The sequence below is a fragment of the Neoarius graeffei genome, chromosome 1 (assembly GCF_027579695.1).
Source record: "Neoarius graeffei isolate fNeoGra1 chromosome 1, fNeoGra1.pri, whole genome shotgun sequence".
Lineage (NCBI taxonomy): Eukaryota > Metazoa > Chordata > Actinopteri > Siluriformes > Ariidae > Neoarius > Neoarius graeffei.
In genome coordinates this window covers 113,567,299-113,580,391 of record NC_083569.1, presented here as the reverse complement: position 1 = coordinate 113,580,391, position 13,093 = coordinate 113,567,299, and the positions used below count along the sequence as shown (strand labels likewise).

At 42.7% G+C, this 13,093-nt stretch overlaps 1 long non-coding RNA gene across 3 annotated transcripts; it reads left to right on the top strand.

Annotated features, from left to right (window-relative positions):
- The first annotated feature begins 473 nt into the window (after window positions 1-473).
- LOC132882296 (uncharacterized) lies at window positions 474-12,108 on the top strand. Of its 3 annotated transcripts, none has more exons than XR_009654181.1 (4): window positions 474-541; window positions 9,770-9,913; window positions 10,161-10,629; window positions 10,802-12,108. It is a non-coding gene; the product is annotated as an uncharacterized LOC132882296 (long non-coding RNA). The 3 variants fall into 3 exon arrangements; XR_009654175.1 differs by adding an exon at window positions 5,213-5,339 and having other exon boundaries at window positions 10,161-12,108; XR_009654169.1 differs by having other exon boundaries at window positions 10,161-12,108.
- Window positions 12,109-13,093: the final 985 nt, after the last annotated feature.

Sequence of the window (13,093 nt, the reverse complement as noted above, 5' to 3'; positions counted from 1 at the left end):
TTCAGAAAACTTAAAGCTACAGCTTTAGCTCTGACTGTAACAAAGTGCTGACACTGGAGACTCCTTCCATAAATTAAAGTGAAATAAACATCTTCTTACAGAAAACATCACCATATCAACAATCATACACATTTTTTGTAGTTTTGATAAATTACATGTTTTTAATCTCTTTATCTTTGGGCTTAGATTATGTGGAGCATCCACCATACAAGTCCCTCTGAATGAGCTGTTACTATAGAAACAGTACCATATTAGGATGAGTGTGTGGCACACCTAAAATAGGGTGACCACATTTAGGTGGTAAGACTCTTTAACTAGTATTATAATTATTTTTGTTCATGTATACATTTATGTTTTGAATTAGAAGTCGTATATTGCCTTGAGGCGCTTCGCTTATGTTGGAAATGGGAGGGGCGGAACGCTTGTGTTGTCACTAGTTGCTCCGGGGAACAGTAAGGGAGCGGAACTGACGCTGTTTCCTCAGAAGCAATCTGGGAAGGAAACAAGGCGCACTGTGTCCTCATTCCTCTGCTTTATACAGGTCAGTAAACGGTTAATGCACCATGAAATGTTATGTTATTCTAACAGACCATATTAGCGTGAGTGTGCATGTAGAGTCTGTGACATGCTTTAATGAGTTATTTCTGTTTAAACGACATTAATAAGTGGGAAAGTTTGCCCGCGCGGACGCCATTTTGTGCCGAGCGCGACTGCAGTTGCACTAGTTAAAGTGGGAATAAGTGACATTAGAGCTCCTGTACCAGGGCTTTACATGAAGTTTTTTGCTCACCGGCCACTGTGGCTAGTGGTTTTCCCGAGTCCCTAGCCATTCAGCCTTTTCACTAGCCACAATTTTGTTGCCAGGAAATCGCAGTTTTTTCTTCACAATGATACGTTAAAGTTCGGAAGTAGGGATGTCCCGATTTGCCCTCCGATCCGATACCGATCATTTGATTTTGAGTATCTGCCGATACCGAGTCCCGATCCGATACTTCTTATAATCCATAAAAAAATAAAGACGAGGAAAGAAACGGATCCAGGATGTTCCTCATTTTTTATTTGACACCTTATTTTAACGGGCGGCACGGTGGTGTAGTGGTTAGCGCTGTCGCCTCACAGCAAGAAGGTCCTGGGTTCGAGCCCCGGGGCCGGCAAGGGCCCTTCTGTGCGGAGTTTGCATGTTCTTCCCGTGTCTGCGTGGGTTTCCTCCGGGTGTTCCGGTTTCCCCCACAGTCCAAAGACATGCAGGTTAGATTAACTGGTGACTCTAAATTGACCGTAGGTGTGAATGTGAGTGTGAATGGTGTCAGCCCTGTGATGACCTGGCGACTTGTCCAGGGTGTACCCCACCTTTCGCCCGTAGTCAGCTGGGATAGGCTCCAGCTTGCCTGCGACCCTGTAGAAGGATAAAGCGGCTAGAGATAATGAGATGAGATGAGACCTTATTTTAACATCCAACAACTCCGTTAGCAAACAGAGCACTTACGTGAGGCAGTTTGAACAATAAATAACAAATTAAAAAAAATAACCTTAAAATACCTGGCAGGAATGTAAACAAATAAAAAAAAAAAAGTGCCACAGTGCCGGTAATTTGCTTTTAAGAACGCATCTCACAGTGGTGTACAGTAATTTCAATTAAGGAAATGAACGTTTTTCTTGATGAAAACAAGCATTTCTACCCTTTCGGGTTTGAGCCCGTTTCTTTTGTCATCCAACGAAAAAAAAAAAAGATCTCATGCTTTGCTTTCCGCTTCGAACTGCTTCCGTGTTAAACTTTGCCGGCAACAGGCAGCCAATAACCAATAGCGTCTCCGCTACAAAGTGATGTCATGCCGCACGCGTTGATGTTGCTGTGTTGAGACAAGAGGTCTGGTCTCACTCTGTGCCAACGCATAGCTATTGATGTGTTAAAAATGAGAATATATTATATAGATATATATCCGATCCCTGATCGGGAGGCAATGCCCGATTCCGATCGAGTCTGAAACCATGTGATCGGGCCCGATTTCCGATCACGTGATCGGATCGGGACATCCCTATTCGGAAGATCTAGATTTAATTATGAATGGCAGCGTATAATGTATCTCTACAGTAGCACTCAAGTATTCAGTGCTGTTAAGGTAGCTCCCTATGGAGCACTTGCATGTGACGTCACAGCCGATCCAGATTGTGACAGACGCCATCTTGTAGGTCAAACGCCATATTCCGCCTTCTACTTCTGGTTCTACTTCTACCTTTTCTTCTGGAAAACCCTACTATATACAATTCTACTACAACGGCTGCGGCTACAAGCTCTCCCTACCTGTGCACGTTTTTTATGTTTTTTGTGTGTATTTTTGCGTGTTGTTCGTCTGTACCGGACTTCAATATCCACTACAACCGTATGGACTTACTGGACATGGGTTTCCAGCAGAAAATGACGGTTTGTAGCGATTTCCATCGCATGCACAACATTCTGGACGAGATAGCGAGACCAGCGGGGTCTCCGTGGATTGTTATCGGAAGCAAAGCGAAGGAGGCGGTGGCGCCGGGAGCGGAAGCGAGGCTGCAGAGCCGGCCTGTTGACTAAGCTCAGAAAACAGCCACTCAAACCTCCACTGCCAAGCCTCTATCTCTCCAACGCCAGATCCATGTAAACAAGACGGTCGATTTGGAATTACAGCTGGAATTACCTTATTCTATTCTATAATCGGCTGGTCAGTGCTATACTCAATACTTAAGTGACTTACCCATCCAATGACGATTCTTGTTTACAAGATGCCACATCTGAGTCGCTGACATCCTGAATTTCTGTAAAGATAACTGTCCAGAGATTTATAGGCACGCAGTGCTTCACCACTGAACAGCGAGGGGAAGTTAATGAGGTAATTATACACGTCCGGGTATTCCGCTGGCAGTTCAAAATCCGGTCGTGAAAACTCCATCCGGTAAGCCATAAGGGTCACTAATCTGTAGATCGTTTATTTTAGACATGTATCTAGTTATCTGTTCATTAGAAAAATGAGCCGTGTAGTCCGTCGGTTGAAATTGATCCATTCTGTACACGAGTGCAGCAGTATTCAGCGGTGTTTTTGACCGACAAGATGGCGGTTGTGTACTTTCCGGTCACGTGACTGCAAGATCTCTATATGAAAACATGCAACCAATTCAGACAAAAATATAAACAGAGTATTCTATTTATTGAACTCAAATTCAAGCCCCTTACAATATGAAATATCGTATAATATGAAAAATAACATTCAGTACAACTGAACTGATTCTAATATTAAAAGTCCAATTCAAAGCATTTATCATTGAAAAACATTTGATGTTTTGATATGCAAGTATTGTGTATTATGTATTATCTATTAAGTGTGTGTGTGAACATGTAGAGAGAGACATTAAATGTCCTCATTACATTCATCATCAGATGAGTCTGAATGGTCCATGAAAAATGGTCTTCGTGACCTGAGGCTTCCAGCAGGCCATAAGTTGATAGCTGGGGCGAGATCAACTTCTTTCCAATCGCGTGAACGTTTCTAAACAGCAGCTGCATCCTCTCCAGCTCAGCCGACTTCATGACAGCCAGGGACTTGAAAGCAATGCTGTCCTGTAGTACCGATGTGTGCATTTGACTTTTTGTGGTCCTTTTATAGTTTCGAGTTTAAAATTGCTGGTGCCTGTCTTTGCCAGACTTTCTACAGTTCATGGTATTTTTGGTTTTGCTATGAACTAGCCAATCTCGCCCGAACTTCCATTTGCCATTGAACTGTCTTATCTTCCTATTAGCATCTTGTTCAACTCCATGGCCGTAGCCAGCTATGAGGCCCCTGCGGTCCGGACCTCAGTCATTTTTAAGAGCTGAAAATACATTTGTAGGCTAAATATTTAACTGGATAAAAAAATAAAGAATAACATTAAAACGTCTCCATAAAAAGTGCATTGTTAATTATGTTAAACGTTGATTCTGTGTCTGTTTCGTGCGGCTCTGAGACCAAGAACACAAAAGCGAATGAGTGCGCGACTCGGGGGAGGGCCGCAGTGCAGGAGACACGGGTTTTTCATGGTCACCATCAGCGCGCTTTCATCAAGTTGTTAAATTGACATTTTCGAAGCAGTGCAGTTGTAGACTGCCTTGTTTGTGATTTTAAAAATAAATCATTTGATAAGCCAAAGCAATAGAGTGGAAAGTTTCAACTTATGTTTGCCTTGGATAACTTTGCCTAAAACAGTGTATCCTGATTTTTTTATTTTTCCCAGAATTTTTTTTTTGTGTAGGTGTAGCGGATGCCAGATTGTTAATGTATCTTAGTTACATAGGCTACATGGTTAGGGTATCTTTTGTCCTCATTGCTTGGGCCAGATCAAACCGTTAAACAAGCTTAAACTATTCTTAGTATTGCCACATACATGATTTTTTTTTTTTTTCAAAACTGATGATATTCAGTTCAAACACCTTTAAAAGTAATTTCAGGAATAGATCTCTTGTGTGGCGTGTAATTCACCCCTCTCATTTAAATATGTCAAATTTTTCTTGTTAGTTTTTTCTTTTTTATCAGACATGTAATTTTTTTAGGTTTGTTTACCTGACATGTTTCGACGTACGACTGTCGTCTTCCTCAGAGTGTCACCGGATGTTATTGGTGACGCATCTTTTATCAGCAAAAAGATGCGTCACCAATAACATCCGGTGACAATCTGAGGAAGATGACAGTCGTACGTCGAAACATGTCAGGTAAACAAACCTAAAAAATTAGATGTCTGATAAAAAAGGAAAAAACTAACAATATTCAATATAAGACATAATGAACGTAATCGAAAAATGTCAAATTTTTCGGTGCGTGCTTTGTGCATCACGGACCTCGGTGATTTTAAAATGCTGCTCCAGCCCTGCTCATCTCTGCCCCTTTTTCCCTGAGCAGCAGAGCTTGAAACTCCAGCTATATGCCGCCACATAGTGCGCTTGTCAGGCGTCAGCAACTTTGTTGCTTCGTTCATTAACAGGGCTTTCCACAAGCGCCAGCTGCTGGCCATACAGCCGACTACACAATTAAGTCCAGCCGGCTACTTTAATGACTATTATTTTTGTAGCCTACAGGCTCTAAATATTAATTTTCGATTTTAATAAAATTAAATGTTTATCTAACGGACTGACAATAACGTCAAACTGAACCGCACTCATTTAAGTTGTGATTCGCGCTAAGTGCCGATAATAACCACAAATTCCCCGCAGACTTCGTTGATCAAGGGAGAGTAACTCATCCACGGCCCCGACATGCGGTGTGCGCGCGCGCGCACTCGGCGGAGGCAGTAGTGTGTCGGGGCCGACAGAGGCGACATCAGAGGGAACAAAAGCAGAGGTAACGCTTATTTTGTCTTTTACCTAGAGACATGATTCAAACTTTAAAACGGAGACAAAATTCTCCTATGTGGATCTGGCATTCAACTTTTTTGCTAGGTTCTATACTCTTTGATCAGTCGCAGATCAAACACCATGAGCAAATCTGGAGAAATTCAGACTTTATAATGGGTGTCTATTGCGTTACACACCAGTGGAGCTCAGGAGTTTAGAGTGTAGGCAGCTTGAAAAAAAAAAAAGCTCTAACTTTCTCATTTAAACTGTGTTTTCAGCCACAATTTTCACTCTACACACACAATTTTCTCAAAAGTTGTAGTCACACTTGTCTTGATTCACACAATGTGTCTACCTGAGCGATAGGATTTACAGTTTTTGAATGAGAAGCCTGAAAGTAAGGAGAGGACAGGCGAGCTGCCTCATAGACTCCCATTATAAACGTGGGAGCGCTTTGACTGCAAAATCAGAAAAGTCACTTGTTTTTAACTCGCTCTAGTGGCCACATTTTTTACACTAGGGACAAAAACATTACATCAATGTGTTCATGGGAGCCTTGTAGCACTCAATGTGAAAGAATTTTGTGAATAGCTCCTTTCGTTTCCGTGTAAATCAGCGTTGTTCGAGGAGCGGAAACTCTGAGAGAGAAAAAGCGCTCTTTGCTTGTCATTGTGTCTCTTCCTTGCACGTTAACTCAGGGAGCAGAGAGGGGAGGGGCTGCTCCCCCCCCCCGGCTGGCTACTTATTTGTCATGGCTGGCTAGTATGAGCCTTAGTGGAAAGCCCTGATTAACCGTAGGTTACCGTATCATTCAGTCCCCCCAGGATTTCGCGGGCCTTTTTTGTGATTGTTGCGGGCTAAAATGTCTGTTGCGGGGGGGTTTCCAAAAAATTGCGATGAAAGTTGCGGTGTTTTTTAGGTTTTTGTTGCGATTACATTGCGGGAGGAAGTGAAAGTTGCGAGAAATTGTTGTGATTTTCTCTTTTTGTGATTAAAATTGAGTGACGTGTTAAATATTAAGTTATTACTGAAAAACTATTGATTAAAAAAACAAATGGTCCTATCAACAACTTTACGAATATAAAAGATTACCAGGACTACAAAAATGCAGAAAAATAGGCTTTACTTATCCAAATGCACCTGTTGGTTCAAAAGTTAAAGTGCATAGAACCTCACAGCACAACATGAAGTTACCTTAAAATATAATATAAATGCCTCAGCTCTCATGTAAGAAAAAAAAACCCTATTAATACTAGTACTGTGTGCAGGCAGTCTCTCCTGAAGACTAAATTAAACAATAATTATAAACTAATAAAATAAATGGCTCAGGCTTCATAGAAGAAGAAAAACAATTTGAACAGAATCTCACAGTATGATGCTGAAGCTGCCTAAACAATGGAAAATAAAATACCATTTTGCCAAAAATGTTGGCATCCATTAATTTCTTGTATAAGAGCAATTCCAGCGTTATGGACGTGACACTTGAACTCAAAATGGCAACAAATGACCCAGTGCATGTTTTATTGTCTCCCAGTATTTAAACAGGTGTTGCATATTTTAAGGCTGTACCATACTGGAGAAGTGATAGAACAAGAACAATTCCCATAGTACATCTAGGGCATGCCAGAAAACGCCAATAAAAGATGCGTTATGGATGTGACAGAAAAAGTATCACTTTTCTTGGGTGACTGTACATTTTTATCAAACTCTGTGAAATCGTAAACCTAATGTCGAAATGGAGATATCCATTTGATAGAGGGGTCCAAGGTGAATATTAAAAAATCTTTGTTTAAAATATTTTGTATTTCATGCAGAGTTTCGGAAAGAAAAGTCAGCGTTATGGATGTGACGAAATTCCGTTATGGATGTGACGCGTCTGAAATAGACATGGCATATGTTTAGAAAATCAGCAATTTAACCACCATAACCTTTTGAAAAACTCTCTAAATATCAGCTAAAACTATCAAAGTTCTTAAATAATATTTAGGATGGCTATTGTTTTGCTGTTTTGTGGATTTTAGCATACATTTCTGTGGCTTGTGGCAATAATATAATATAGAATTGTACATGATCAAAGTTGATTTTAGCTTGGGTTTTACATTATAAGAAAGAAAGACTGACAGTGACATATTAGGTTGGTTACAAATTGGTTCAACTTATTCACATCTGTAAAATACAGGCCGAGGTGATATCTCTGGGAGTGGTTTTGATGTATTACATGTTGCTTTATTTTTGCATGGTGAGGTTGACATTTACATGGAATTGCCCATTAAGTAAAAAAAAAAATGTAAAGTGCACACAGTCCTTCACTGTAAACATAACGCACTTTCAGTAACAGAATTTAAGCCTATATAAACACTGACTCGCGCATGCTGCTTCTCTTGAGCGTATGCACGGAAGTAAGGCGGAAGGTAGTTTGTCGACGTCACCTCAAGATGACGCCAACGATTGGTCAGATTTGCGGGAAAGTTGCGGTGATTGGATATAACTGCAACACCGCCCTGAATTCGCGGGGATTGGTTGAATTTGCGTTGACGTTGCAACATTACGAAATCCTGGAGGGTCTGATCATTTGATTTTATCTGAGCCGTTCTAAACAATTCTAATATGTTGTCAGAATGTTTATGCAAGTGCTCATGGGAGTTGTAGGCACGTAATATTTTACATTGCAATGCGTTTATGATATCAGATGCCTTCAGAGAAAACTACAATTAAAATGTTGTCGTACCACAGAATAAACCACCCGCCAAAGTGGCTAGTGGGACTAAAGTCATTACCCGCCAAAGTCGAATTTTACCCGCATTTGGCGGGTGGGCGGGTGCTAATGTAAAGCCCTGGTACACACCTATATGTTCGTGAAGCTAAAACAGTCATCATGCACTTAACTTAAAAGAGAGACCCAAGAGAGATTCATTAATGTTTGTTTAATTAACATTGTATTTTCATTTACAAAGGTATTTTGTGTAATATAATTTTATTAGCATATGTTGTAATTAAATTGTTTTCAGATGTACAACATACTTTTTATCATTTTAGATAATTTAATATTTTATAGTGAGCATTTCTGCACATCTAATAGTATTTCCACAACAGGTAAATAATAAACTGAGTTCTACTCCTTCCTTTTTCCTCTCCTCTGATTTTACAGTCCTGAAATTAGATCTTCAATGGCTGCAGATATGACATTTCGCCTTTAGAGGGCACTCAGTGCTTTAAAACTATGTTGTGGGTAAAAGCATTGAAATGTACAACTGCTTGCAAATACAGTATGTGTTTTTACATGCTTTCACTGGGTTGTTGGTAAGAATTGTTTTTAAACCCTTTGTCACTCTTAAATAGATCATATAATCTTGTATAAAGGACCCACTTTTCCTGAACCACTACTCAGAGCACTGTTAAACAAATTAAAATGTCCTGGGCCACCAAAACGCAGTGCACTCTAAAAAGAAGGTGACTTTGATTTCTAAAATAGAAGCATTTGTCTCTAGCAATGACTTCTTAAAAGTATCCTTTGACAGTATATTGCATAAAACCCCTGATTTTCTTGTACGAGTCAATGTTCAGAGTCCTGTTTAAGGTAGTAAACCTTCACTGTTAACAGTATTAGCAGTGCATTAAAACAGAGTGGGTGCACTGAGCTACATCCTGTAGCTAAAAAAAGTTGTTGAAAAAAGTTCAAACTGAAACTGGCATCACTCAAGCTGATTCTTAGTAAAACCACAAATGAGGAAGGTCAAAAAGGGACTTTTGCACTGCTCTCTTGGTGACAATGGCATATGTTGTATAAACTGTATGATCACTGTCATGTGAGGAATTATGAATTATTTTTTAAAGACCTTGCAATGAATGGTAGGAAATTTTCATACACACTGAAGGTCTGGAAATGGGTGATGAATGTATGCGAATGCATGCAAATATATATACCACACTTTTGGGCTGAGTTTATGAAACATGCACAATACTGGCAGACAGCCAACAAAGTTAACACACACCTTTGGGCTGAGTTTAAAGAATGGCATGCTGAAAAGGATGTAGAATTATGCTTTTGGGCTGTATCTAAGGGGCATGCATAAAAGTGGCACACTTCCAGAAGGCATTGGCTATTTACATATAGGGTGGTGCTGTGACAGAGTGGAAAAGTACATCATGTCTATGTAAAAGTGAAAAAAATTGGCTTCTCTGCAGACAAACATGGCTGTTTATCATCACATAATAAAAAGCCTGAAACTGCAACTCTGTGTCTGAGTTTTTGTTGAAGAGTTGGGCTCAGTTTTGACACATACAGTGTGATGATAATAGTGCAAGTATCTCACATGGTCATCAGTATTTAAAGAGGTGGATTTTGTCCTGTTTATAGTGTGAAATTGCATCAACTTCAGCTTCACCCAAACATATTCTAAATTAACAGCATTACTGTTCTGTATATTTTGAATATAGGGTGATGTATCACAGAAACGCACCTCCTCCTCCTCCCTCAACTCGACTAGAACAGAAGCCAAAATATCAGATTCAGTGTGATCACTGTAACAGCGAAGGCATGGTCAAGCACTGGTTTGTGAATGGAGAGTGAAGCCAGGGAAGGTGAGTGGCAAAATGATCACACCTTTGGTTAATTAATGTGCTGTGCGTGTGTGTGTTCCCAGTGATGGTGAGCTGATAAAAGGGTGAAGAGGAGAAAAGAGGGAATCTCCAACCAGAGTGTTGGCTGTGTGTGTGTGTGTGTGTACGCGCAGACTAGTGAAAATTGTTTTGTCAAATGCTGAAAAGTGATTTTTCTTGACGCAATAAAAGAGACTAATCCACAAACCCACCTGCCCTTGTGTTTCAGCATTTTTATTACACTGGTGCTGAAACCTGGGATGCTGAAGTAAACTGCCACCATGGAGTCCTCACCATTTAAAGAACTCGTCCATGCCCTTGCTGCCACCCAACAGAACCAGCACCAGGCACGGGTCACTATGTGACCCGCGAGCAGGAGCGGTGCTTTGAGGCCCTGCTGCAGGCCAAACAGGAGGACCGCCAGGCCCTCCTGCATCTCATTGTACCCGCAGGGGACCCAGCCACAGAGTCAGCGGGCTTCCCCCATGTCACCCTGATAAAAACGGGGCTGCCCGATGATGCTGGTGGTGGTTTGGGGCAGATGATCACACTGTCGAGGGGGTCATCATCGCAGTCGCACTGGAGCACTTCATAGCTCTGCTACCAAGAGTGCCACCATGTCCAGTGCCACTGCAAAGTGTCACCGGATCACACAATTGAGCTGGCTGAGGATCATATGGCAGTGGTTCCAGTGGCAGGTAGACATCCTGCCTCTTCTCTCTCTCGTCCTGCCCCTCCTCCTGTTTTGCCCTTTCCTCCCTTCCCCTCCATATACCACAGAAGTGGGGGCTGACTCTCCTATAGCCAGCTCCCCAAGCCCATGGTTTCTCTCCACCCTCCTCCACTTATGTTTCTGTTTCTTCCCCCCAGGTGAATGATCCTCATGGCACCAGTGCAGAGGTGAGGCCTGGGCTGGTGTGCTGGCATTGACCAGTGCCTTGCAGTGGAGGTGGGGGCAGTGGTCCAGATCCTTGACACACCAGAGACCGCCCCCAAACAAGCTGGAACATACCACATACCCATGAGTATCCAAGGGGGTACATATCATGTTTTGGTGGATTCAGACTGTAATAATACATCAATCCACCAAAGGTTGGCTAAATATGAGGCATTGGATACAGCACGTTTTGTGAAGGTTCGGTGTGTGCATGGGGATATTCACAAGTGCCCGCAGATACTGGTAAAAAATCCAAATTTAGGGAATAAATTAGTGTTGAGGTGGCAGTTAGCCCACGCCTCACCCACCCATGAATTCTGGGGACAGATTTGCCAGGGTTTAGGAGCTTAAAAGAAGGAGTGGTGGGGGGTAGGTCCTGCAGTAGCACGTTCTGAGGGGATTGCAATGTGACTGCGTGGCGAAGCCGTCCCAGAGCCGTCTATGTCAGCCATGCATCATAGCAACATGGAGAAGAGGGAGCTCACCGCCACTTCTCTTTCTCTCTGGGATTCCCAAGCAGATTTTCCTCTGGAGCAGGCGCAAGATGTGACTCTGTGGCATGCATTTGACCAAGTGAAAGTTGCCAGTGGTCAGAATCTTCCAAACATTGCACTCTCCCACCTGTACTTTTCCCTTATTAGGGACAGGCTGTATCAAGTGACTTAGGACACTCAGACTGGAGAGCAGATAATGCACTTGTGAATACAAAAAAGCTGCAGGGAACCTGTAGTCCACATGGCTCATTATAATCCAATGGCTGGACATTTAGGGAAAGACAAAACACTAACCTAATTTTTTTACTGGCCGAGGATTCATGGGGGATGTCTGCAGGTGGTGTGCAGCATGTCACGAGTGCCAACTTGTAAATCCAATGGCTTCTCCTAAAGCACTATTGTGCCTGCTTCCCCTAATTGAGACCCCCTTTGAAAGAATTGGGATGGGTCTTGTTGGGCCACTAGTTCAGATTGCACAAGGGCATCACTTTATTTTAGTCCTTGTGGACTATGCAATTCAGTACCCTGAAGCAGTGCTGTGGCATAACGTTTCTGCATGCAGTATTGCAGAGGCTACCTCAAAAGTAGCCAGACATATTTATACAAATTAATTTACCTGTAAAAGTCCCTTTCTGGGCGGCACGGTGGTGTAGTGGTTAGCGCTGTCGCCTCACAGCAAGAAGGTCCTGGGTTCGAGCCCCGGGGCCGGCGAGGGCCTTTCTGTGCGGAGTTTGCATGTTCTCCCCGTGTCCGCGTGGGTTTCCTCCGGGTGCTCCGGTTTCCCCCACAGTCCAAAGACATGCAGGTTAGGTTAACTGGTGACTCTAAATTGACCGTAGGTGTGAATGTGAGTGTGAATGGTTGTCTGTGTCTATGTGTCAGCCCTGTGATGACCTGGCGACTTGTCCAGGGTGTGCCCCGCCTTTCGCCCGTAGTCAGCTGGGATGGGCTCCAGCTTGCCTGCGACCCTGTAGAAGGATAAAGCGGCTAGAGATAATGAGATGAGATGAAGTCCCTTTCTTACATAAAATCAATTTCAACACTGTGTTTGGACTGCACTGAATTCTTAAACTTCCACCATTAATTGTTATACTCTGTCCCATTACAAGGGACCAACCCTAGAACCACCCCAAAACAAAATGGCGGCTCTTCTTAAAAATCATTGTACAATGACTTTCTTTGTTTGAACACAGACTTCTCATTGGCTTCCCAATGCAAGCTTCTCATTGGCTAAAGCATATCTTCCACTGTCTTTAAAATAAAACAGACCTGCTCATATTTTCCACCATATGACAAGGTTTGAATGACACAATGGCGATTTTGTGTTTACCACTGTAGAAATAGGTGGAGCACAGAAGCACAGCAGGCCAGAACTGAGTTTGCAAAAACCCTTTTTATTTTAGCTTTTCAGCTTTTAATTATTCTCACACACACACACACACAAGTGTTCTCGTTCGGGGAGAGCCCCCTTCCTCTGCTCTCCCTCTCCTCTTATAGGGCATGGTCACTGGGGAAGACACACAAACACAGGTTAATTCCCGTCAGGTGCAGTGATTCTGCCACTTATCTTCCCTGACTCCGCCCTCCATTCACAGACCGACGCTTGACCACGCCCCCACTGCCACATACCCCCACCGCCCGACTAAGGCCAGGGAGCTGTCCGGCCTGCAGCGAACTCCCCCCCCCCCCCCCCCCCCGACGGGAGAGGAAATCCGCCGCGACCATCTGCAC